The sequence below is a fragment of the Bombyx mori genome, chromosome 4, assembly GCF_030269925.1.
Source record: "Bombyx mori chromosome 4, ASM3026992v2".
In the NCBI taxonomy this organism is placed as follows: Eukaryota; Metazoa; Arthropoda; class Insecta; order Lepidoptera; family Bombycidae; genus Bombyx; species Bombyx mori.
Genome location: NC_085110.1, coordinates 17,827,008 through 17,854,614, shown reverse-complemented (window position 1 = coordinate 17,854,614; position 27,607 = coordinate 17,827,008). Strand labels below are relative to the sequence as shown.

General features: G+C 38.6%; 1 long non-coding RNA gene across 26 annotated transcripts in view; it reads right to left on the bottom strand.

The window, feature by feature from the left end:
• Window positions 1-450: 450 nt before the first annotated feature.
• LOC101738340 (voltage-dependent L-type calcium channel subunit beta-2) overlaps window positions 451-27,607 on the bottom strand; it is a 234,453-nt gene continuing 207,296 nt past the window's right edge. For 6 of the 26 annotated variants that reach the window (XR_009973052.1, XR_009973059.1, XR_009973069.1 and 3 more), the window contains 12 exons: window positions 14,064-14,180; window positions 12,865-12,984; window positions 11,880-12,051; window positions 8,775-8,795; window positions 6,965-7,190; window positions 5,554-5,704; window positions 4,662-4,802; window positions 3,967-4,134; window positions 3,602-3,715; window positions 2,547-2,612; window positions 2,218-2,284; window positions 451-1,122 (listed from right to left, as the gene is read on the bottom strand). This is a non-coding gene — a long non-coding RNA (voltage-dependent L-type calcium channel subunit beta-2). Of the gene's footprint in view, window positions 1,937-2,217; window positions 2,285-2,545; window positions 2,613-3,600; window positions 3,716-3,966; window positions 4,135-4,661; window positions 4,803-5,553; window positions 5,705-5,728; window positions 5,853-6,964; window positions 7,191-8,774; window positions 8,796-11,879; window positions 12,052-12,864; window positions 12,985-14,063; window positions 14,181-16,376; window positions 16,414-27,607 lie in introns of those variants that run through there. The other 20 variants (XR_009973058.1, XR_009973068.1, XR_009973053.1 and 17 more) reach the window with 17 other exon arrangements.

The window sequence follows — 27,607 nt, the reverse complement described above, 5'->3', positions numbered from 1 at the left end:
GCTACTTATTGGGCCCTAATCGCTTAGACCAGTTCTTCCCAAGCTTTTTTCTTTCCCTTTAATAAACTTAATTTGTATCCCTCTCCTGATAACTCTTTTCTTTTTCGTTTCTGTTAATAGAAGCAAACTTATGGAAACGGATGTACTGTACTTTATCAGCCGAAAGTTTGGTGGTACCTTACTCATTAATTATAAGGTTCATTTTAAACTACACATTGGAGACAATACACAAACTATTTCAACTTATCAGTATGTATATCCGGAGTTGCCATTATACGTACCCGTATCAAGGGTACCGCAGCTACCATATTCACCAGCTGGGCGACCATATTCACTCTCCGACTTCTGTTAAATTCTGCATAATACTATTCTCATTGGTGTGACCATATGTCACACGGCAAAAACAGCTCAAGTAATTACTGAAGTAAGGGGTGGGTAAATAATTCAAAGTTCGATATAAAGATATTTTATTTACAAATGATGCAACAATGAAGTACAGACGATGCAGTATAATTACAGAGTATGTTTTCAAAAAAATGGGAAATTACAGATAATATCTAACGGTAGTAACTAGAATTATCTGGTTACAAGTAGCACGAGGCGAGCGTCCGGCGGCAGCGACAAGCGACAAGCGGGCGACCGCCGACCGCCACATACTAACATCCCTCCAATCAGCGTTTTATATTAAAATCGAAAATATAAAATGTCTTTTATAGAGTTGGAGCAATAGAAACGGTCAGCGCAAAAGTGGCCTTACCTTATACTTGTATTCGTACGTACCAAAGTTCAGCATAAAGATTTTAATTCACACAGTGGACTAAACCTAACTAGTTCTTTACTTAAATAACATGTGGCGTTACCAAATTTATAGTTATTGATGTATTTATATTTTATCGAATCTTTAGTCTTAAGCTTAGGCCCCTGTTGCGCTGGCGGCCTCAAAGCGTGTCACATGTTGAGGTCACTAGACAGCGTTGAGCGCTCGGCGCGAGGGCCCGTACTCGTCGGCGTCGGGGTCGCGGCGCGTGTAGTCGTGTCCGTACTCGTACTCGCGCGCGTACCGCTCCCGCCCGTAGTACTCCTCCTCCAGCCGCTCGGGGCGCGGCCCGCGGGCTCGCCCGCCTGCGACACCCGCACTACTCACAACTCTACACTTCGATATGCATAATACATTTCTCACTTGGATCTGTTCAAACATACTTATGCCAAGAATATTTAGAATTTAAATAGTGACGATATTTACTTGTTTAACAAAAAAATTAATACATATGCGAGTTTGAACATGTCCAGGTCGAATTGTAAAAACACTCTAAAACGAAAACCAATCAAAATCATTGACAAAAACCAAACTAGTCAATCAAAATTGTCACACACGCAGGGTAAGGGTGAAACAGGGGGACAACCTAACTTACTGTCACTTAGACCTATAACACAGTAGTTGACTACTGCAACGTGACCTCCCCGGAGTTGCGGATTATCCCCGGACAAGGAAGGACCACCTCCGCCGAGGGGGGAGGGGAGCGCACTCCTGTGGAAAACTTCTACGTCAGACCGCGTCTGAAGCCCGTCTGACTTGTGAAAACGATCTTGGCGAATGGCAATTAGAACTAGTTTAGATTGATGTTAAAGAAAAAATGGAAGTGCGACAGTCGAAACAAATATTAAGTCCTCTCATTGTGAGGATTGAGGCATCAAACAATGTCAATGAGACTCAAAAAAGTTAATAAAACATTTCCATTCCATTACAACCAAAGTGCGGCCCTGACAGGCGGATGTAAGAGGGGTCAAGGTTAGTTAGTATAAGCGTACATTCCACAAGCCTCTGCAATGCGCGGCCAGTAATGTTAAACCTGTGGTATCTGCCGGCGTCCCTGACTTATGAGAAGGATCTAAGGTCCCCGGGGCGATGGTTAATGAGCTTGACCAGACGCTTGTACTGAAATGAACGGGGCTCGTGTCAGCATGGCAAGGGCATACAATTACAAATGTTTCGGCCGTTTCAGGAAACCATAGTTGATGGATTACCTAAATGTGAATGATGGAATTTTTTACAAAAATAAAGTTTACGTATACCTCCTACAGCATGAAAAAATAACGAAAGCGCCATCTATGAATGAGGGATGTCATGATTTAAATTATTTTTGATCGGGCGGAGTTGACATTACATTCACTATCTACAATCTACTTAATTACAGCTGACCATTTCGTATGAGTTACCTCTTTCCCTCTCATAATTATATGAGTCAGACCTCTCCCGGTGACCTCCAGAGTGAGCAGGGGGATCAAAGTAATGCAGTGCACGGTTACAAATGGGTTATAAATGACTTTTATAAAATTGCAAGTCTGATAACTAACTAAGCATAGATATTCCTTAATACTGAATAAAATGTGTTGAAATAATTTATGACCACAAGATATTAATTACTCCACCAGTATTCGTAATATTGAAGAGTTGTTACCTATTAAGTGTAGTAATTTACTGAAGCAACATAATTTTCTAAAAGGTAAATAATAAAATTGATTTCACCAGTATTAGGTTAATTACCTCTTTCCCTCTCATAATTGTACGAGTCGGATCTCTCCCGGTGACCTCCAGAGTGAGCCGGGGGATCAAAACAATGCAGTCCGCGGTTACACATCGGTTAAATAATTTATAGTACTAAGGTAATAATTTTAGAAATATGTACTGTTAGTACATTTTTATGTATACATCTCTCTGACCTGGACGCTTCTGCTCTAGAGTTCTACTAAACTACAATTTTAGATAAATTATTCAAAGATATCTAATTTTTTGAATTGTACACATATAATACTTTAGAAGCAAATTTAAAAATTAAAATTATATCCAAAGTAAAAATCATTGATATCCGATATTGTGCCTTTAATATCGAGAATTACTATTTCGTTTATAGACTTATTTACTGTGATTATTCCGATTTATATGGATGTATAAAATTTGTGTTCTTTTTCGTTACATATTACAAATACCATTTTGAATACATACAACGAATTTCATGTATTCAAAATGGCGGGACTAATTTTGCATCTCAATGTATAATCTATATTCGGATTTAGGATGGTACATTTAAGTAAAAGGGTTTTAGGCATACAGCCCGTATATTGGAGCATTCCTTACTCACTATTTATTAATTTTTCATGTCTTATATTGTTTGAATCTATTCTAGTTTAGTTGAGAGAGCTGTTTAATATGGAGTTGTATTAGAGAATTAGGATTTCACCACATTGCTCTAGAGATGTGACATTTTTTTTTACGAACGAGATTTTAAATCTGGCTATCGATTGAAGGCTGTCATATCTAACCAGCCACGTCTAAATTCGTTGGTAAATAAACGAAATCGCAGAAATGATATTTTAATGTGTCAGTTTTGGGTATCTTGGTATGTGTATTTGATGTGATAGTGAACTTGATTTTGGGGAATAATATAGGATAATGTAATATTAATATAGTTGCACAAGTGCTATGGGCATTTCGTATTATTTGCATTTTAGTCTTAATGTCGCTTTGACTTACTATGTCCATTGTCAGACAAATATATTGAGACAGTTTTAATGAGTGGGACGGTCGCGGCGGAGACTCACCGGGCTGGGCGTGCGCGAGGTGCGCGAGGTGGGGCAGGGGGGCGAGGTGCGCGCGGGGGGCGGCGGGCGGCGCCAGCGGGGCGGCGGCTGGGGGGTGCGTGGCGCGCCAGTACTTCTGCAACACACATCATGCGTAGTTAGTAAGCTACTACCTCACTCTATCGGTGATAACATAAGTTTCTTTGAACTAGAGAAAGTGAAGTTTCTGATGTCTCACTGGAAAAATGGAAGATAACCAATCAACATTTTGCTACTGCCTTCGAAGGCAAACGCTCATATACGACCACGTTGATGGTTACTGTCGCTCAGCCAAGCCTCTGACTATCTAATCTAGAGCCTCAGGTTTTCAAGTACCAAAAAACCGACCTCCAGATGCTCTGCGATGCGGTCGCAGGCGTCCTCCAGCTGGTTTTCGTCCAGCACGAGGTCGAACATCTCCTTGGGACACTGCGACAGCTTCTCGGCCGCCACCATTTGCACGGACAGGTTCTTGGTCTGGCCCTTGCCCCGGGACTTGATCAATCGCTGCAGCACCTGCAAACCGAGGCTCTTTACTGATCCTCATTTTTCTTTAGTTTAAATGGACAGTCCGTGGCTTCTTTGACCTTTAGACGAATGAGTGCCTGTATCGTACTTGTGTAGGCCCCCCAGTCATCGCTCAAAAAATTAACCCATAGACACAGCCCAGCGAGTTTCTCGCCGGATCTTCTCAGTGGGTCACGTTCACGTATCCAATCCGGTGATAGATTCTGCGAAGCACTGCTCTTGCTAGGGCCAGTATTAGCAACACTCCCGGTTTGAGCCCCGTAAGCTCACCTACATGTCAAAGAAAAGCCTCTCAAGACTATCAAAACAGACAGAAAAAAAAAGAAAAAAGTATAGGCCGTGAAGCAGTGACGTGTTCCGGATTGAAGGGTGGGACTTTACACTCTACAATAGCAACACCAACCTCATGCACTAAGTTAGGGTGGTGGCATTCACGAGACACCTATGGCCACGTATATCCGACTTATCACCAGCTCGACTCTTTCGGCCATCTGTTAAATGAAGCATCTTCTCACCTTGGGGCTGGTGATCTTTAAGTAGACGATAGTGGGCGCTAGTGAGGTCTTGGCCAGTTGCGACGGGTGGTTGATGGTGTCGCAGTCCAGCACCACCAGCTGCAGGGTCCGCGCTAGGTCGAATATCCTCTCGATTTCAGCCTGAATATCATTACGACAGAAGGCTATTTTTATCATTTCGTTATTATCTTTGACTGATGTTAATTACAATATTTTGCAAACGAAAACCATATCCCGTTAATAATAACAAACAAACTTTATGTCATGGATTAACAAGTTAGTAGTAGTTAGAAGCACGCGTACTATCCTATAGAAACGCCCCTCCCGCGTCCCCCATAAAAAGCCATGAAATTATCATTCCAAAGTGTAGTAATGTATTATTTGACCCACTTTCTTGTACACCTGATGGGATTTATGGATTTCAAACTAGCTTCACCTACCTTATAGTTAATTCGTTTAATTTAAAACAAAAATACACGTGTGCAATTCACACGTGGTAGAAGTGAAACCTTCAAAATTTAAAATACAATTATCCTAAATGTCTAAGAATATGTAAAATTTTGTCATTAGTAAATAATTGTAAATCATCTTTTATAGTATGAGGTAGCGCCCTCTGTGAATTGATATTTTAACTTCACGTATAATCCTAAATTAAAATTCACTACAAGAGCTTTCATACACACGTTAGTAATAAAAAATCTCATAGATGGCGCTGTATTAAACTGTCACTATGGACTTATTTTTTCGTTTCATCGAGTTTGAAATCACGATTCTAAAGAAGTTTCACTTCAAAAATAATTGTTTCTAACGCGTCCGTACTATATCGACTACCGTGAGAGAAGCAAGCGGCGGGCACAGGGCGGATTAGTAAGTAGTACACACACACACACACACACAAGGCGGAGCTGGTGGTCCCGACCTGAACCTCGGCCAGGCAGTTGTTCCTGGAGTTCCCCCTCTCGACGAAGGGTTTCCTGGGCTGGTTGGCGAGCAGCGAGCGCTTGGCCAGCGAGATGTCCGCCGAGACCCTGGTTATGATGATCCTGCAACGTGACGCGAGCGGTTACCTGCACCTCGGCCAGGCAGGTGGAGCGCGAGTTGGAGCGCTCCATGATGGCCCTCTTGGAGGGGTTGTTGAGCAGCGAGCGCTTCGCCAGCGATATGTCCGCCATCACCCTCGTTATTATTATCCTGAAACGGTTAGTTTGGGGAGCTGGTTAGTTCATGCTGATGGTTTGGTGAGGGTGAATTTGTTAGGACTGTAAACTATTGAGCCAGTTAGTAATCGGAAGAAGCGAATTGAGAATTTTAAAGTGTTTGTGAAGTGATATATGTGCTCTAGGTGATAAATACAGTTTTAAGTTGTACTATGGTGGAACATTTATTCATCCCGAACCCCAGCGCGTAACAGTACCTATATAGTCCGCCTAATCATGAACCGTCAGAAACCATGTAATGTTGTATTGTTAAAGAGTATGCGACGTTAAAACAATGACAATGAAGTTGACTGTTAATAATTCAAAGCATTATACTCGGAACAAGAAGTTTATGAAAGATTACAACTATGACTGAAAAACCTGTGTACAGTTTAGAAAGAGCACTCGTTTTTTATTAGTTTTTATTAATTTGGTATTTATGTAATGGAGTTTGTGAACGTCATTTTTACGGCGTCAAGACGTCCGATTAACTTGAAAAATTGCATCAAATACCGATGAAGACACAATAATTGAACAATTTCGCTCTAATATGCTGACCTGTATCAATAGGATTAAATGGTGAAATTGTTACTTCGGTTTGCTGTTAAAGCTACAGTTATTTATTTGATTAGAACCATTGTATTACGTTTTGTCTATGGGTCAAGTCGCCAATCGACTCTGACTCTGTTAGAAGACGCTGAATAAATAAACAAATTATCCGGGATAAATCATACGATCGTCTGTCCCCGCATTAGGATTCCCTGTAGTTTAGGAACCAGAGACTGATATATTACACACATACATATACAGCTTTCAAGATATATAGTACATAATTGGATATCAAGCATCCAGACAAACAGTAAACGAACTTTGTCATCATAGCCCATAGACATCAACAATGTAAGCGCTGCCACGCACCTTGAGATATAAAGTTCTAAATCTGAGTTATTACAGTACAACGGCTGCCCCGCCCTTCAAACCGAAATGTATTACTGCTCCAGGGAAATAGATAAGGTGGTGGTACCGCCACAAGTAATCTATCAGCTAGTTATAAATAATAATTTATTAAGATATGAACTCCAAGAAATTATTATTAGTCGAACTCACCGTCCTTCGAAGCGCCTTTTTAAGAAATCAAAAAGCGCCTTCTGCATCATGTCCGTGACTTCGTATCCTTTGAGCGAGGGCCCCACGAGGACGACCGGCCTCATCGAGGGCACCACGTCGTACGGAGTGCAGGCCTCCTGCTTCTTGAAGAATGGCTTCTTCTTTTCCTTGCCAGCGGGCAGCGCGCCCGCCCCGCGCCCCCTGCCCGCCGAGTCGGATTCGTCACCTACAGATCGTACCACGTCAATGGAGCCCTAACTCGGAAAGGAGTCCTCTTGCGTTCACCGTTACAACAAACAAGCATACGAAACTTGCATGCACCAACAAGACCAATATAATATAATAAATAAATAAATAATCCATCAATTAATATTTCAAATAATAAGGGATATTAATGCGAGTTTATCTTTAATAAATATATTATATATAAACGACACAAGCCTCGCTACGTGCAGTTTTTGAAGGCGAGTTGACCCTCAAGAACTGTATTTAAAATATATAACTTATATTCAGAAAATTTTGAATCGTTACGTAAGTGCATAACTTTTATGCCACAAAAAATGTAACAATAATAAGAAAACATTCATCTAAATTTCAATTTAAATGTTCTCTTATAAGAGCCATATTCAATTATAACTGACGAAATGTCGGATCTCACATCATTAGGGGTTACTAAGCGTGACAATTCTCGACACGCCTCGCGCGGGCATTCGTTAGGGATTTTCGCAGGCCAGAAATTGTAGTACAACAAGGCGTGTAGTTCAAGACCGATCGTGATGGCGAAATACTATTGAAGCTCTCTGCCCCATCTGGCAGATTTAAAAACTTAAAAAACAAACAGAAGAACGATTGTGGCATATTAGAATCGTTTTTTTTTATTTTTGAATAACAAGATTTGGCAACCGCACACCATTTATAATAGCTAAAATTATTTATAAAAGCTATTATGTATTATTACACTGTTTAGTTGTCATGACTTTTATTTCTAAGACTTTTTAAATCAATCATAACACCAAATAGCAACATATATGTTATTATACAAGGTTGTATTTTAGCGTATATTGTTTGGTTACTTCTTAATTATTTAGTACATATCCTTAACTTATTTTTTATGTTGCTTTGGGGGTAGATGAAAATCATTACAAAAAATATTTCGTCACAGATTTCACTACTAACGGCTGAATAAAGTAGAATGCATTTAAACCATTATTGTATACTTAATACACGTATGTACTAAAATATAACGGGAGAATTAAAAAGTTCAGACTTTATCAATTTTTTTAAGTTCATGCTTACATTAAAAATCGAAGCTTAAAATTTTTTTTATTTAGAATTATTATTAGACATTTCAGATAAAAGCTTTTTTGGTTCGTCTCATAGATTAAAATTTTCATTGTCTTGCAGACACTACAAGAATCTTTTGTATTCATATAAAAAAACCGTAGATTTGTACACTTACATTTGACATTAAAAAAAGAAATGAAGTAGGTATGTATTATAAATACTTTATAATTTTACACGGACCGAAAAATTCTGCTGACATTGCAAGGCAAAATTCGCTAAACATATTTAGAATATGATTTGAAGATTTTGTTCGGATTCACCATATAATCTATTATCAAACAAATTTATAAATGCAAGGGACACGTGCAATGGTAACATGGCATGGTAAAAATGAGGTAAAATGCAAAATAAATTTAATAAAACTAAGCAATTGGTAAATTCAATATTTTTACCAAATTAATATAGTTTAGTGAAAATTGGCAACATTTCCTGGTAGAAATAATATGGGTGACAAAATGTTTCTTACCTCGATCGAAGGAGGGTACATCTGAAAATATTTTTTTTAAATGAGAACGAACGTTACAGATGTAGATTAAATAAAAATGTCGAAAGTACAATTTAATTTCCTTTTTTCGAAAACGGGAACAAAATTTGTTTATTGATTACACAATCTATTTAATTTACATCTTCGATAGAGAGCACCAGGAAATTGAGCAATCTCACCAATGAAGCGACGCGATGGCATCGGCGTGAGATGAGGTGGGTATGGCGGTACAAAGCAGTTACATTCATTCACAACATCAAGGCAACTTCACATTTACACGAGCGATAAATACTCACTTTTGCCCTTATTTTTATAAATACAAAGGGTTCATTTAAAAACAGTAAGACGATTCATAGCCGTCATAAGCACAACATTAACGTCACAATGACAGAGTGCTGTGTGCTTAGAGTACGACTTTTTAACGTTCACGATAGCGTAAAAGTTAACTCAAAGTTGTATGGAATTGGAATGTTTGCCGCTAGGGGCGCTGTTCCAACTGCATACAAATTTGAGTTAACTTTTACGCTATCGAGAACGTTCAAAAACTCGCACTAAGCACACTGATGACCGGAGAACATTGAGAGTAGACCGTAAAAGGTTTGTAAAGATAAGCGTGAAGTTTTACGACAAGATTTATTGAAGTTATAAATATAGTTAATTAGCGTCACTCAATCTCAATCGTTCAAAATAGTTTTTTATATGTAACCCTCTGTGTTTAATGAACAAAAAGCCAATTAACACATCGAAACACGTCTACACATATAGATCGTCTTGCAACTTATGTATATATGAAATCCGTGAAATTTATTATTTCTCAATTTAGTATATTCGTTACACGGACTAGAAACAATTGTAATGGTAATCTCGTGTTTATTTTATCCACACACGTCGACGCGTCCAATTGTTCTTGACCAATGAAACTATAAAGTGTTCCAAATTACGAAATTTGTAGGAAGAATAAGATGAACACAAGATTACTCAGTAAAAGTCGACCAAAATATAAATTTTAAATATATTATTTTACCGACATATAACAATAGGAATTAACGCAGTTTTTACTAGAATAATTCAAAATTGAAGGTGTTATGACTTTAGCATAATAATCAGATTAAAGTCGTCGTCGTCGGGAAGACGCATTACCATTACCATTTTGTTTTAAGAAATTTGTACACAGCACGTGTTTCCGAATGAAAGAAATGAGATTCCGGTCCGGCGGTAGATTCAGCGAAGCTCTGCTCTTGCTAAGGTCTCTGTTAGTGCTTTCTCTCAGGTTGTTGTGAGTTTATACCTACTCGTCCGCGCCTAGCTGAAATAGCCACTTAGACTATTAGCGAAATTAAACATTAAAAGTGATTTTAATTCTTCTAAGGAGCGGCGCTATTTAAAACTCAATGTAACTGAAATGATGCACTGTTACAATTACTGGCGGTAGGACGTCTTGTGAGTCCGTACGGGTAGGTACCATCATCTTGCATATTGCTGCCGTGAAGCAGTAATGCGTTTCGATTCGAAGGGTGGGGCAGCCGTTGTAACTATACTGAGACCTTAGAACTTATGTCTCAAGGTGGATGGCGAAATTTACGTTGTAGATATCTATGGGCTCCGGTAACCACTTAACACCAGCAATAAAAAAACACACACACACGTAACGCGACACCCAAAAAACATAAAGAGACAAAAAATTACATCTCTAAGATTTAGCCTGCGAGAGAACGAGACAGTAGACTTACTGTTGGTTCTACTTGTACTATGTACAATTTCTTTTCTTTAAATAAACTGCATTCAACACCCCTTGTTATACGAGAGTTTGTCATACCGACGTAATAAAATAAGAAAATTTTAAATCAGTTAGACTCTAAACGTACAGAAGCGAGACGATTTTTTTAAAGGATAAATACATAGAAATAGATAGATAGATAGAAAACAAACTGCGTTGTACGTGGTGCACTAGACGAAATAATAATTGTAGATATTACAAAGAAGTGGATAATTAAATCAACACCAATTTAAATTTATGTGTTCGTAAACTGCCAATTTTAACACAAAACGACTCGTGTAGAGTAGAGAATGATAAGGATTTAGGTAGGAAAGCAATGACGTCTGTGAAATGAACTGAAAACTAATTGTGGTCATAATGCCGGTTGGCAACCAGAAACCCTTGACCGCTTGGTTGTGGTGGAGAAAGACCTCGCGTCAGGTCACTCTATAGCTGGTCGGACTAAGTAACTGCTCTTACTGGACTCCCTGTTGGGCTTTTCCAATGGACCGGGGGACGGCGGATGGTTACTCAGTTAAGTCGAATGCAACGAAAGAACTTTTAAGTCACCATCTTCAGTAATGGATGGATATCGGGAGAGTTCAGAAAAGGAGTGAGGAGAGTACTCATTTGTAAGCAGCAGCTTGGCTGTGCCTCAAGTATTAAGACAGTAACCACTCACCATCAGGGCAGTATGCTCGTCTGCCGACAAGTGTAATAAAAATACAAGTATTGGAAATAGCGGGAAGCCAAGTTCGCCACATGTTCTCATTAATAAATGGATACTTATTATTATAGACTTAAAATCTTCTCGCCTGAAGACAAAATTTGTAAAACGATGCACAAACTATCAATTCCCTAGAATTTAATATTCGGAAAGTTAAATTTGAAACTTTCACTGAAACAACGCAACCCAATTTAATCCTCAATTGCCGTATTGTGGTATCGGCGACTATGTCTTCACAGATCACGTTTGGTTACCGTTAAACACGACAAACTGTATATTAATTATTTCGTCTAGAGCACGAAGACAGGACCGTGGTCAGCTTGTGTATAAACACAATCACACAGTGTACAGTTCCTGGATGTTTTAAGTACTAGCAATACTCTATGGTGAAGTGTTGAATTGAGTCCACAGCATCAAGCGCGCTAGTCCCGACCAGACCGTTGTGTGAGTTAATGTCGCTAAGATAGATTAATGTACAGGTGTTTCAATGACATAGACCAGTACGTAGATTATGCGAGGGAAGTGTAGTGTGGTGTAGTGGCGCACAAGCTGACCACGGGCGGCGGCGATGTACCGTGTGGGGGATGCGATGCAGTGGACGTACCGGGCGTGGGGGGAGTGCTACCTCGGGAGTGGGGGTGGGCGGCGAGCGCGGAGCGGCCCCTGGCGGCCAGCCCCGCGCGCACCATCTCCAGCTTCACGGGGGACGGGATGAACCCTATGTCAGAGTTCTCCGCCACGAGCCGACCGATCCACCAGTTGTTGTCGTACTTCTCCTAGAATTCAGTACTGGTCTTGGAGAGTCTATCACTGATATGGCGTATTTTTTTAAAATTAGAGGTGAAGATCAGAACAGCAGCTATGAACACATAAGCGCTCCAATTTCGACTTGATGATATTAAGCGTCAGGTGGACACGTGGGAGCGTGACGTCTTGTGCTTATTCACGCTAATGATTGATCAAGAGCTTAGAATGCTAATAAATTTTAATCCATATTAAAATTTGGTTTTTATATACTTTATGAGAATGCTGCCGTTCACTTTGAGACATTATAACAGCTGTCCCCCTCCTTATAAACCGGGCTGCATTTTTCTCGCGGCAGAAATAGACAGAATAGGGCAACCGGCCCGTGTGCGCTCACCATAACCCTGCCACAAAGAAATAGCGAACTTATTTATTGAAGTGAAACTTCGTCGACAGCTTCGTTACGGCTAGAGAGAAAAGATACAATTTAGGAAGAGCGAGAGTGAGAGAATAGACAGAGCGTCTCGCTGACCACTCGACCGTGGAGAGAGGGAAAGGACAAAGCGAGTAAGGTTGTTTCCCTTATAAACATTAAAATATTGTCCAAGTAAAATTTGATTTAAGGACGAAAAATTAAGACAGCCATAATACAGCAAAAGAAGTTTCACTTCTTACTTCTTTCTTAGCGTACCATTTTTTGTATGTAAATATGACAGTGTATAATAATAAAAATAGTTAATTACAAAGCGTGTTTCAGAAGAGCCTATCACGTTGTCTATGAATTACTAAGCCTGTGAATGAATTGTGATCACCAACATCGCCAGGAGTCCGAGTGCGAAGGTTACCTTAATGTGCAGGAAGTCTCGAACGTCGAAGGAGATGGCGGTGCCGTGCACGGGCGAGTCGTCGTCGATCTTCGCGTCGTAAGCGACGTTCGTGCGGACGGCGAACGCGACCGGCTTTGACTGGAACCGTGCAAATAATCATTGTATCTACATTACGAATACTTTGATGGACTCTTATCACGCCTAGATGGGTGGAGATCACAGCCCACCTGGTGTTAAGAGGTTACCGGAGCCCATAGACATCAACAATGTAAATGCGCCACCCACCTTGAGATATAAGTTCCAAGGTCTCAGTTTTAGTATAGTGACAACGGCTGCCCCGCCCTTTAAGCCGAAACGCATTACTGCTTCACGGCAGTAATAAGCAGGGTGGTGGTACCTACCCGTGCGGACTCACAAGCGGTCCTATCACCAGTAATTACGCAAATTATAAATTTGTGGGTTTGATTTTTATTATACGATGTTATTCCTTCACCGTGGAGGTCAATCGTGAACATTTGCTAAGTACGTATTTCATTAGAAAAATTGGTACCCGCCTATGGGATTCGAACACCGTTGCATCGCTCGATACGAAAGCAGCGGACGTCTTATCTTTTAGGCCACGACGACTTTGCCATGATGATGTGCTATTGCAATAATCAGGGGTAGAATAATTAGTCTACTCTCTTTCTAGTTCGTTTTTTTAGGTGTTACTACTGGAACTCATTGACACTCCCGACAAGATACACTCACAATGACTCGATAACAATTATGACCAACAAACTATGACCCTGTATGAGTTTTCATATTTAAATTATTCAATCGTGTAATGCGTGGCTGAAACTCAACACGCTTGCAATCACTGAAATATCGGGATAATATTATTATAACCGAAATACATGGTAAGAACTAGCCAAACATACACATAAATCGTGCGAAGATTGTGCAGTTCGCTTCTCAGCTTTCTAGAACGTTCCCTTTTTTTTTGTTGCCTTTGTATGCAGACGAGCATACGGCCCACCTAATGGTAAGTGGTCACCGTCGCTCACGGACGTCAGCAATGCCAAGGACAGAGCCAAGCCGCTGCCTACCATAAAGTACTCTCCGCAAGCCTCGTTTGAAGAAGGACATGTCATAGCGCTCGGAAAACATTGTGGAGGGGAGTTCATTCCAAAGCCGAATGGTACGTGGCTTCTGGAATGTTAATCATGCATACATACCCTCGCCTTATCCAGCTGTGAGAGAGCCTGCGCTTCCTTTTCTCTGCGCAGCGCCTCCTTGTCATCGTCCAGCGACAGCTCCGACGACGGCTGCGAACAATTCGACTCCGCGGAGCCCTGGAAAACAACAAACAAACACATTTCAGATCGGGAAATGTTTATTAAATTGTTGTAAATGCTAAAGACTGGTTTAGGCGTAAACCGGTTTAGGCGTATATGGTTTAAATTCGCAGTATTTAAATCCTTTAGGTTTTCTTTTTCAGTTATTATTATAGTAACAATAAAACGCGAAGTAACTTACAACTTATGTTGCTAAGTCCTTATGACATATCAATAGAAATGGAAATTCAAAACAAGATTACAACTTGTGAGTTATAAAAGTATTTTTATGTGGTTTTGTGTATTTGTAGCTCTGTTTTCCATATCTCCTAAACTAATAACCCTATTTCGACTTTTGAGATGATTTGTCATTGAACGCGTCGTAACATGCCTGGGCTACATACCGTTTTAAATGTCTTTTATCGATATTATTTTAATTCAATTAAAAAAAAACCATAACAATTACCATAACAATCGATATCCGTGGAAATGGAATATAACCATGTCTAGAATCCAATTCAGATTACAACCGAAGTCTTGTTTTAAAGTCCGTTAATTAATTATTTACTTTAGAATTACTGTTTCATGACGATAGGATATACAGGACTGAAGAAAACGCTCTTCATGTTTCATTCCTGCCCTATATATATGTCACTGAAATGAATTAAACTTGAATGTGCTTCAGGTATGATGATATACCTACTTACTACTCGTATTAGATTTGCACGAAGGAATATCCATATTCCAAAAGGAACCAGAATAGTAGTAGGATAGGAACTAGAAGAGCACTAGAATAGTAAACTTCAACTGCAAGTAGATGAAGAGAAATGGTGAATCCATTAAGAGACATAGAAGAGAACTGCGCTCAGATATGTGTTGCTTGAGACTGAAGAAAATATGTACGTTTCTCGATTATCGGATTTTCGGACAAGGCTCTCTCTTAAATAGCTTGGGAAGATACTAAGCCACGGGGTTAACTTCCCCTATTTGTAAACAGAACGATGTCAGAGCACACAACAATTGAACGAGCAATTTAAAAATAAAATTTTACTAGGCTAAAGTGTATTTATATACATTTTGTAAAAATATGTTGCTACATGTATGCATCACTTGAGAAAGGCTCGGCTGATTTGAATGATGTCTATGTAGTCATGTTCGTAAAGGTTTGTATGGAAGATTGTTTTGGCAAATCCACGGGATATTCTTAATGCGTCCTTCATACAACATGGAGAAGATCTTCCACTGAACGGGTGAAATTTCTCGATAGACCGACGGTCCGAGCATCATTGTTCTAAACTTGGATATATTCAAGCTTATCTTGACAATTTCGTTAGCCAAATATAGGCATCTGTCAATAGATTGTGTTCTATGTCCCACCTACCGCCACAAATTAGTGATAGCCAGAACGGAGCGCGACCGGCTTTGGATAGTGTCAATAAACTTTAATAACGATTTAGAGAACAAACGAGACATACAGATATTTAAGTACAAAGGTATCATTGTTGAGGATTGATAATAATTAGTTAAGCACCTTATATATTATAGTACCTATGGGTATATTCATCTATTTCCCCTAGAAACGCAATTCACATTTTGACGTTTGAATAAATCCAATATGAGCTATTTAATAGTAGTTTATTTTGACATTGTTATTTATCTATATATTAATACGTGAAGCAAAAACTTTGTAGCCCTTTTACGAAAATTGCGCGGACGGAGGAGTATGAAATTTCCCACACTTATAGATATAGAGAAGGAGTGCAGAATGCTAATATTTTTTTTAAATTATGCATTAAAAATACATTAAATCAATAAAAAAAAACATACACACTACCATGTATTTGACACACACATACATAATAATATATATACTCTTTGTTTATTGTCAAACATTTGTTATTCTTATAGTCTGTGGTCAAATTGAGAATAGGTTAATTGTTTATCTTTAATATTATTTTTCTGTAGTGTAGTCTTGCCGAAATCTGTGATAATAGAACCAATAATAGAATATTAATGTTCAAACTTATAATTTCAATTAGTTATAGTCGAATTTCGACTATTGCGGGACTACTAGTAAATATAATAATCCAATTTGAAGATTTTCTGGGTGATTAGTTTTAAAACATTACGTATGTATTTATTTTACATAAAATGAGTGCACTTAAAATATTGGAATTAAATAATACAAAATAATAATAAAAGTCTTAATCTTACCAAAGGTCTGTAGTTTGTCATTGGAGAGGGAGACGTGCCGACTGCATGCAATACAAATACACACACATACCATAAAAACATGCTTTTATAAAATTAAATATACATATATTGAAAACTTGGAAATGAAAATGACACGTTTGGAACAAAATCGAATTGTGCAATTCAAATAAATGTTAGCAAAGATATGATGAAGAAGGCAATAGGACAAAAAATAAAAGTGAAAAATGAAATTCTTGCGAAAAATTGTCACTATATTATATCATAAAATTCATTCAATATCATCATTGTCCGTAAAATGCGTGCGTAAAAACGTACATAAAATGATAATATATGTCCATAGTGAAACCGGCCCTTAGGCGACAATGGCATTAAAATTAAATTAATACTTGGCGCGTAAAAATGAAAATGTTTCGGATCCTCTTGTAGTGGACATTCCGGTTTTAAATAGAAAAACCACAATTTGGCATTGTATATCAACGATATACCCCGGTCTCCGGAGACCCATCTAGATCTCTTCGCCGATGACACGGCTATCTACTACTCGTGTAGGAAGATGTCGTTGCTTCATCGGCGACTCCAGATCGCAGTAACCACCATGGGACAGTGGTTCCGGAAGTGGCGAATAGACATCAACCCCACGAAAAGCACAGCGGTACTATTCAAAAGGGGTCGCCCTCCGAATACCACTTCGAGCACCCCACTCCCCAATAGGCGCGTAAACACCTCCGCCGTTAGCCCCATCACTCTCTTTGACCAGCCTATACAGTGGGCTCCGAAGGTCAAATACCTAGGCGTCACCCTCGACAGAGGGATGACATTCCGTCCCCACGTAAAAACGGTACGCGATCGCGCCGCGTTTATACTAGGACGACTCTACCCAATGCTTTGTAGACGAAGCAAACTGTCCCTCCGTAACAAGGTAACCCTCTTCAAAACTTGCATACGCCCCGTCATGACGTATGCAAGCGTAGTGTTCGCTCACGCGGCCCGCACCAACTTGAAACCCCTTCAGGTTATACAATCCCGATTCTGCAGGTTAGCCGTCGGAGCACCATGGTTCCAGAGGAACGTGGACCTCCACGATGACCTGGAGTTCGACCCCGTCAGTAAGTATCTACAGTCGGCATCGCTGCGCCACTTTGATAAGACGGCACGACATGAGAACCCTCTTGTCGTGGCCGCCGGAAACTACATACCCGATCCTGTAGACCGATTGGTAAACCGTCGACGTCGCCCAAAGCACGTCATCACGGATCCTCCTGATCCATTAACGGTGCTTTTAGGCAATACAAGCACCGGTCACCGTCCTCGTCGAACCCGTCGCTTGCGACGAAGGGCTCGACGAGCGAATTAACCCACAGACACAGCCCACTGAGTTTCTCGCCGGATCTTCTCAGTGGGTCGCGCTTCCGATCCGGTGGTAGATTCTGCGAAGCACTGCTCTTGCTAGGGCGGTGTTAGCAATTCTCCGGTTTGAGCCCCGTGAGCTCACCTACACAAGCTAGGGTAAGCTGAAATAGCCTCTCAAGGCTATCAGCATAGGTAGGAAAAAAAAAATACAATTTGGCAGGCAGCTTCCTGGCGCAGGCTGCTTCCTTCTCCGTATAAATTTATTTTAAAAATTAATGATGGGATATCAATCCTGCTTCGTAAATATATGAAATTTTCAAACTCGTGTTTAGGCTTAAAACTTCAAGCTTGGAATGTGTTATTCGAGATATCCTAATTAATTTTCAAGTAAAAATGCAAGCATAAAGCAGATTTTGAGATTACCTAAGATTGCGGATGAAGTGAGCGTAAGGAGTGATATCTGAATTTGTTTATTTTGCCAATTAAGTGCTTCTTAAGATGCAGACGTGTTGTAATGGTGTGAATCGTATAGTATCTGTGGACAAGTGCCAGTCGAGTGCAGGGAAATGCAACAAAATCTTTAGCTATGGCTTTTAGGATTGACGTCGTCACCTAACTAAAAGACCTGGTTTAGGTATTACAAAATAAAATATACGTGGCTGTATTGTCTACGTTTCTTTATTGTAAGCGAATAAAACTAAAAGTAAAAATAAATCCCCTAAATTGTTTTTGTGTCTATTGGTGAACGATCTCATGCTTCACATTACATTAAGTCACTACCGGAAATAATAGACACGAATGCTGTCATCTATAAACATAAAACAAATACAACTTAAACTTACTGGTGGTAGGACGTCTTGTGAGTCCGCACGTGTAGGCACCACCACCCTGCCTATTTCTGCCGTGAAGCAGTAATGCGTTTCGGTTTGAAGGGTGGGGCAGCCGTTGTCACTATACTGAGATCTTAGAACTTATATCTCAAGGTGGGTGGCGCATTTACGTTGTAGATGTCTATGGGCTCCTGTAACCACTCAACACCAGTAGGCTGTGAGCTCGTCCACCCATATAAGCAATAAAAAAATAAATAACTTAGTAAACATTACGTAACAGCTGTAATAAACCAAATCCAATCAAAAATGTTCTTATAAATCGAGAGGCATCTACAGCACGTAAGAAAATATAGTGACATGCAAATAAATTTTAATATACCCTACGGCTAATTATTATAAATGAGAATGTATGTTTGAATATTAGTGTGCCACCACACAAAAATGGCTGTACCGATTTGGATTGAATTTCTTATAAAAATAATTTACAACCTCGATACACAAATAAGGTAGTATTATCGTGGTAAATAGCATAACGCAGGCAATGCCGTCTAAACAGCTACGACAGCTTTTGTTCATGACTTTTCGTACCAACGGCATCGATATATTAATCGATAATATATATATTAATCGATAATATATCGATGACCAACGGTCTCTAAATCGACATAAAGTTTATAAACCAGAGTAACAGAAGCAACTCTTTATCCCGAGAAAATACAATGAACTCCATTATTTTTTAATAAGAACTTTATCGAGGGTGAAACCGCGCGGCACGTCTAGTATTAATTTATAAAATACATAAGCTATGAAACATCAAAATGAATAAAAAAAAATGCATTGATATTTTTTTAATGTTTGTAACATGTCTTTTAAACTAGATTAACACCCGCCATTTTTTATTATAAATAAAAAATATGATACAATATGCATCAAGTTTGAAATATACATGTATAATATGAAAATCAACTTTAGATCAATTTATAAAGAAGCAAAGAAAAAACATTGTACCTTTTTCTTTCTGTTCGCGATCCGATTTTCCGTATTTTTATTTAGTAATATTGAACAGCTTTAGTGGTTTAATTTCTATTTGGCAACGGTTAACTAATTTTCCTACCTTTACAAGTATTTTAACTAAACAAAACATTAAACGTAAAATGAATTTCAATTTCACCTTGAGGTGTCAGTGATTACTAATTGATACAAATCCATTAATTTATGCAAATGTATTTATTTTCTCACGTCAATGACACGAATTAAAAAACACGCAAGACGCCATTTTGAAAAACACTATTTCATAGTCAAACTGATTGTTAAAACGATAGGCAAAGGGATACGAGAAAATACTTCTTTATCTGAAGCAGACTAAACACAAAATTTTAGTATGTAAACGTTAATGCGAGTATAAATGTACGTCAATCACACGAGAGCGACGATCCAGGTCTGGGTGGAACCGAATGGACCCGGCGTCGGTTTGTCGGGTCGAATCGTGACGTCATCGCCCACCCTCGGTGGGTGTGACATTGAATGAATTCATTGCGAGGGTAGTGAAAGCCCTTCTACTAAGGTAAAGATGTATTTATAGAATTAGATTGTTCAGACGTCTTCGGTATAAGGTTTGAGTATTAAGTAGAATAAATGCAGTTGTTTTAAATAAGTTCTATGATCATGTAAACTACAGTATTTGAGACGGCAGACGAAGCTATCTACATCTCGGAGAATCTAATTTTAAGGGGTGACTCGAGTTCTTTGCGAGTATTCCACCGCCCATTTTGATCTCAATATATATAATATATCTCAATTAAAGTATAAAAATAACGGCTTTTCAAACAGTTAAAATGCAATAGGTTTTTTTAAAACATCCAATGTTCAATCGTTGATACTGCAAACATGTCAGTGTCAACCTCATTCGAATACAGTTAAGATTTCGAGCTCATGATTAAAAGTCCCTAGGCACCTTAGGCACTAGGTCCATAGCCACTAGATACTTCAATGAAAAAGTATAGGGAACGATAAAGGATCTTCTGAGCGGATGTTTATACTCGGTAGACCGAGAGTCCCATTGATCGATTTCTGAACTTGTATTTTTTTTTTATTGCTTAGATGAGTGAACGAGCTCACAGCCCACCTGGTGTTAAGTGGTTACTGGAGCCCATAGATATCTACAACGTAAATGCGCCACCCACCTTGAGATATAAGTTCTAAGGTCTCATGTGCTAGTTACAACGGCTACCCCACCCTTCAAACTGAAACGCATTACTGCTTCACGGCAGAAATAGGCAGAGCGGTGGTACCCACCCGCGCGGACTCACAAGAGGTCCTACCGCCAGTAATAAATGCAAACTTTTCTTGAAAATGTTATTAACGCGATTCAAATTTTTGTCAAACATATTTTGTTTTATGACAGCTACCAATAGAGACGCTTCGTTGAATCATCATTCTTATTCGCACAATTCAGAAATAGCTCATAAAACGTCTTACGTAACTCATCTTGTTTGTTTACGGCCAACATCAGGATTTTCCTTTCAGAGTAATTTGTTAAAGCCATGTGTTTTAAATCGACCTGTTGCTTCAATTTCCAGTGTTTTTTTTTTTTAAATCAATCCACACACAATACACATCCGATATGATTACGAAGTGCTAACAAGGCAGCTTGTTGTTATACCTATTAAATTTAGTGTACACATTGACACGCGGAGTGTTGACGCATTGAACGACATCTAATTAGCTGTTAGTACGTTAATTAGTATAACAATATAGCAAGATTAAAACTACGCTTACACTTTATGATGTAGCGTGTATTAATTTTATATAAATTTTTTTGGCCATTCGATAAGTTACACAAATCTTTACGGATATTGAGTGTTGTAAAATGTGGCAATAGTGGTAAGTACGCGCTAAAATGCGCCACGCTATCTATACCTAGGTACTAGTATCTATACTAGTCAGGTCATAAGTATTGTCACACAGTAAAAACTTTTGTTTTAGAATGCTGGCCACAAAAAAGTTTATTGAACCCGAATTTCGAATTGTTCATGAAAATAAAAATAGTATACATTTAGAATTTTACTCATTTTTAAATATGGAGTGGACGCTTAAAGAAGACCGTGTTGCAGTTATTGCGTTGCATCGTTGCGGTTACGCGCCAATTCAAAATTTTAACATACTGAAAAATTTGAATATAACCAAAAGATTCGTTTATCGTACCATCAAACGATACAATGAAGACTCTAGTGTAGATGACAGGTCAAGAAGTGGTCGCCCTCGGTCTGTTAGGATTCCAGCAGTGATTAAAGCTGTGAAGGCGCGAATTCAAAGAAATCCCAAACGTAAGCAGAAACTGTTGGCCCTTCAGATGGGGTTAAGCAGAACCACGATGAAAAGGGTGTTAAATGAAGACTTAGGGCTTCGGGCATATCGAAGAAAAACAGGACATCGTTTCAATGCTCGTGTAATGGACCTGAGACTGAAGAGATGCCGCGCTTTGTTGAAGCGGTACGCGGGAAAAAAACATCGGGAAATTCTTTTTTCGGATGAAAAAATTTTTACCTTAGAAGAGAGCTACAACAAAAAAATGATAAGGTGTACGCACACAGTAATGAAGAAGCGAGCAACCGTATTCCGCGTGTCCAACGAGGTCATTTTCCATCCTCGCTCATGGTATGGTTGGGAGTTTCTTATTGGGGCTTAACAGAGGTACATTTTTGTGAGAAAGGTGTAAAAACGAATGCAGTTGTGTATCAAAATACAGTCCTGACGAACCTTGTGGTACCTGTTTCTCATACCATGTTCAATAACAGGCACTGGGTATTCCAACAAGATTCGGCGCCAGTTCATAGAGCGAAGAGCACACAAGACTGGCTGGCGGCGCGTGAAATCGACTTCATCCGGCACGAAGACTGGCCCTCCTCCAGTCCAGATTTGAATCCGTTAGATTAGAAGATATGGCAACACTTGGAGGAAAAGGCGTGCTCAAAGCCTCATCCCAATTTGGAGTCACTCAAGACATCCTTGATTAAGGCAGCCGCCGATATTGACATGGACCTCGTTCTTGCTGCGATAGACGACTGGCCGCGCAGATTGAAGGCCTGTATTCAAAATCACGGAGGTCATTTTGAATAAACTTTAGTGTCATAAGAATCTATGTTTTATTAAGTTCATTTTGGTATATGAATGTTCACATAATGAATAAACTTGTTTCAATTATTTTACATTAAACATGTGACAGAATTTATGACCTGACTATGTATATATAAAAATGAATTGCTGTTTGTTAGTCTCGCTAAAACTCGAGAACGGCTGGACCGATTTGGCTAATTTTGGTCTTGAATTATTTGTCGAAGTCCAGAGAAGGTTTAAAAGGTAGATAAATATGAAAATTCTCCAAATTAAATAAAGTTTAAGTCTTTTATTTATCGGTCGAGGCACTACGAAGTATGCCGGGTCAGCTAGTTTATAATATAATAAGAGCCATGCTTCATTATCAACAATAGTTACTATTGTCGATCGAAGCCATATGAAAGCCTCAGAGAAACGTTGAGGCAAACAGGGAAAGGGAAAAACGACCGAGAAGAAGTGATTCATTTCTCTTGGTCATTTTCCGTAGATAGTCTGAGTAAGTATTTTTTTGAAAAAAAATCTACCCGCGTGGGATTTAAAATTTGTTTTAGTCGCATCGATTGATACTAGTCCAAGTTTGATCCATTAAACCACGATGACTTCAAAATTAAACCTCAAAACGGCTTCATTGTATCCATCGATGCCAACAAATGATATTCCACGTACAAATGTACTAGACTAGTGACGTTCGAAGTTTTATGAGTTATTTCTGAGCTAGGATTGTAAACATATTGATCCGGATTCCACAGATGCATTCGCAAGGCGCCTCGCCCTCCCCGCAAATTGTTTGTGCTGTACTTATAACCACAAAGTGCTTTTTGGATGGAAAATTACTAATATTAGACTGACTCGGTGGTGCAGTACTTAGCGCCTTTGACGGTCGCGCCGAGGATCGTGGGTTCAATTTTCACATCGGGAAACCATTTGTGCGATTAACAGATTACTTTTCTCTGAGTTTTTAGTATCTTTAGGTATATATAATATAGTATAATCGTGCTTAATTTTTGTTGTTGTTTCGTTGTAGGCTGCCCACAGGTTTTTTGTTACTATGTATGCTTATGTATATTTTGTATTCGGGTTCATCATTTAAATAGATTTTGTGTTGTTTTTCTTCTTTTTATTGCATTTTAAGTTCGAAACGGACATGGTGCCTGCCATGATTATTTGAAGAAGAAGATAAGTTATTTGAAGACCTGTTTTAATACCTGATCTGAAAATGAGTCTGAATTTTGAAGCCTCAAAGGAAAAACGAGATCAAGATCAAGAACATCATCTTACTGTTCTGATCTGACAGAATACTATTTTATGTCCGTGTAGGCAGACGAGCATAGCGCCAACCTGATGGTGAGTGGGAACCACTGCTCATGGACGTCAGCGATGACAGGATCACAGCCAAGCTGCTGCCTACTGCTGAGTGCTCTTCGCAACCTCGTTCGAAGAAAACTAAGGCGTTACTGATTTTTTTGTTGCTTTTTTTTTGTTTTTGTTGTTTTGATGTTCCACAGATGAACAGACCGCGCTATCAGTGCTTGGCAGTTGGTGCGAAATGACGCAATGAAACACAATCCGCCCTGCGATACATCTCTAAACGTTCTTAGCACTGTGTATTGTTTTGTATCGATACCTCTTAACCTGTTCACACGTAGATATTTTTGCACGTCTTCTCATCACGGTTAGCGCCTATCAAAAACCAGATGTCTATTAAATTCGCCATCAATACGGGTTGAGTGAGTTCCGTACGTCTCTCGTCTATTTTGGTTTTATATAACTGGTTTTTCGTTTCACCCGCCCACCTGCTTGCTGGTTTAGGAATGTAATCCTCTTTGCGGCGCGAGTACAATATACCATACTAGCGGCCCGCTCCGGCCCCGCTCGGGTCTTTAACAAAAATTTCAACGACATTTGACGTTGTTTTATTTTTAAAAATAAAATAACACTTTTTTTTTTTTTTTTCGTTGCTTAGCTGGATGGACGAGCTCACAGCCCACCCGATGTTAAGTGGTTACTGAAACCCATAGACATCTACAACGTAAATGCGCCACCCACCTTGATAACACTTATTGCGGCATAACTATAATAGTTAGACATATGCTCTCGCGACACGTTTTGTAAATAATAATGTGTTCTACAAAGTCGTAGTACATTATTTTATTCTATCTTCAATAGTTTTCGCAGAGCACGCCATGTAAAGAATATTTTAGGTAATTTTTATACAGATATTTGGGTTACATTATTGGAGTTTTAGTAACATCCCTAATTTTTTTCAAAAAATATATATTTATAGCCTATGTCACTCGGGAATAGTGTAGCTTCCAAACAGTGAAATAATTTTTTAAATCGGTTCAGTAGTTTCGGAGCCTATTCAATACAAACAAACAAACAAATCTTTCCTCTTTATAATATTAGTATAGAAGTGTAGATTAATATTTCAATAACTTCAATTGAATAATCATTTTTTTTAAATTTCTTCTCATTACAAAATCCGATTTTTTTTTCATATTATGAAGTACTTTGATAAGTTAATCTGTCCTCGTCGTTCCGTGACAACGAAAGCTTTAAAGTATTCAAAACGCCCGCACTTCTAAGTGAAATAAGCACGACATAATATTGTACTTTTTAAGTTACGTTTTCGTGAAGAACTCATGTCTCAAGGTGAGTGGCGACATTCATGAAAACAACGAAAAAATCAGAGTTGACTTCTTTTGGTCGTATCTGTGGGTTTACTTATCATTTATTTGTTGGTTTTCAGGGTAGGTTGATCTTTCAAGGTTTTAAGGGTAGTGAAATCGAGAAAGGGTCGATGGAACGGCTGGATCGAACTATTTCTGCCGCGAAACTGTCATCTTTTCCAGTGCTAAGCTCAGGAATGTTTTCATATAATGTAACTGTGGCTTTGACCTTTGAGGGTGGATTTCGGTAATCACGTTTGTGATGTACATATGAGGACCCCGTTAACCAATTTAACCAAAGCATACCCTGAACTTGAACTTGCCGTGTGGTGACGGCATTAGAATACTTTTGTCACCACCCCCATTACCATCCCAGGGGAGTCGTAAGAGGCGACAAAAGGGAAAGCATAACACACAATATTTACTAGTGTGAGAGAAGGAAAACTCGAAATTAAACCCTGTACCAACCCGTCTAGCCAGCGTGGTACCAGTAGGCTAATAAACCTCCAAAATGATTGCACAAATCTATTGGAGAGGCCTATGTTCAGCAGTGGACGGCGATAGTCTGAAATGATGATGATGATGATACCCTGAACTGGCCAATTCGAAGAGTGTCCTAACAAAAGAACAAGAGCATAAAACGCTAAATGACTTTTTTCTTATTCGTTTCGTAAAAATAACACCCTTTATTTAATAAGCCTATGAACACTTCAATCTAAGTTAAAAATAATAAACTAGATGGCATTGGTGACTTTATTTACCAAATACGTATTACCCAATATTAATCTAGTTTTGTTTTATTATTGTAGTATCGAAGCACTTTTGTGTCTCACTGTACACGAAATTTCTAATGTCATTGCTGAAGCGATTTTAGTATTGAGCTTTGTGGTCGATATGATTTTCAATGATGCATTTACATCTACAAACATTTTAGACAAAGCATTGATACTTTAATATGATCATGATCCCAATCTTGAGATATGCTCCTTATTTTTTCAGAAGATATTTCTACTTTTTTTTTTATTGCTTCGATGTGTGGTGGAGCAGCAATAAAGATTGTTTCAAAATAGGGGTTTAAATAGTTCCTTAACATTCTATAATTCAAAAATATTTTCACTTTCTACGTAAATGAAGTGGGAGTAAAATTTAGCGTTATGCCAAAGTAACCACGCGGACGGAGTGCGGGCAAAAGCTAGTTTTCGATATAAAACTATTCTTTACTAATGCACAGCTCGCTCTGTAAAACAGTTCCAATAGAGATGTGGGTGTGGGGAGTTACAAAGTTTACATCTTTCGTAGAGATACTGTTACACATATTATGCCTCCTCTTTAAATTACGCTTAGCTCAACAAATGAATAGTTTAAATTCGAGTTTGGTATTTTAAACGTTTAGCTTCTGAAAAACAAGGGTGCGTGTACTTATGTACGCGCGTAAGAAGTTATACTTTATTTTTATTAAATTTATTACTTTTTTTTTTTAATATTAAATAATTAATAATAATAAGTATTTAACGTTAATAATTTCATAATATTTAGTATGAATTATATTAAATAATAATTTTGTCATTTATATTACTAAATAATACATACGGATAGTTAACCTCAATTGTATTGGAGCACTTGTGGGCAACTTCATTTCTGTTAATTTTGTGTCACGGTGCGCGCGCATTGTAAAATTTCACTCTCATCAATTTTTGATAACGCGCCTAAAGAAGTATAACTTCAAAAACTTTATTTAGAACACGCCTAAAAGGCAATTAATAATTATCGTTATAGAGTAAATTAAAAAATATGAATATCCATTTCAGTCTGTACATAGATAGGTATTAGTTAATATTAGTTGAACATTCAACAGAACCACACGTCTGTAATCTTATAATTAGTTTACATTACCCGTTTCTCGGTTTCTAATTGCGATTTTACAACGTAAACAAATATTTCAGAGTTGTATTTCTAGGAAGCGTGTTGATTCTAATTGTTTTTTTCACAGACTTTTTACTTACTGAACTCGTTTTGACTTTGAATCAAACGATCGAGGGAATTAATAGCATGCTCAGGTTCAATACTAGGTTAATTGAGTTATATATTAATCAGATACGTGGTGCTAATAATTTGAGGAATTTAGTTTGACACGTCTCAAGATACGGTAAGTAATCTGAAAACTTATCGGACACCACAAAACAAAGGCCCAAAACTCGCCTGTTTACTATCGGAAAAATTTAAGCCCGTGTTTTGAGTTAGCCGTTTATACATACACTGCAATATC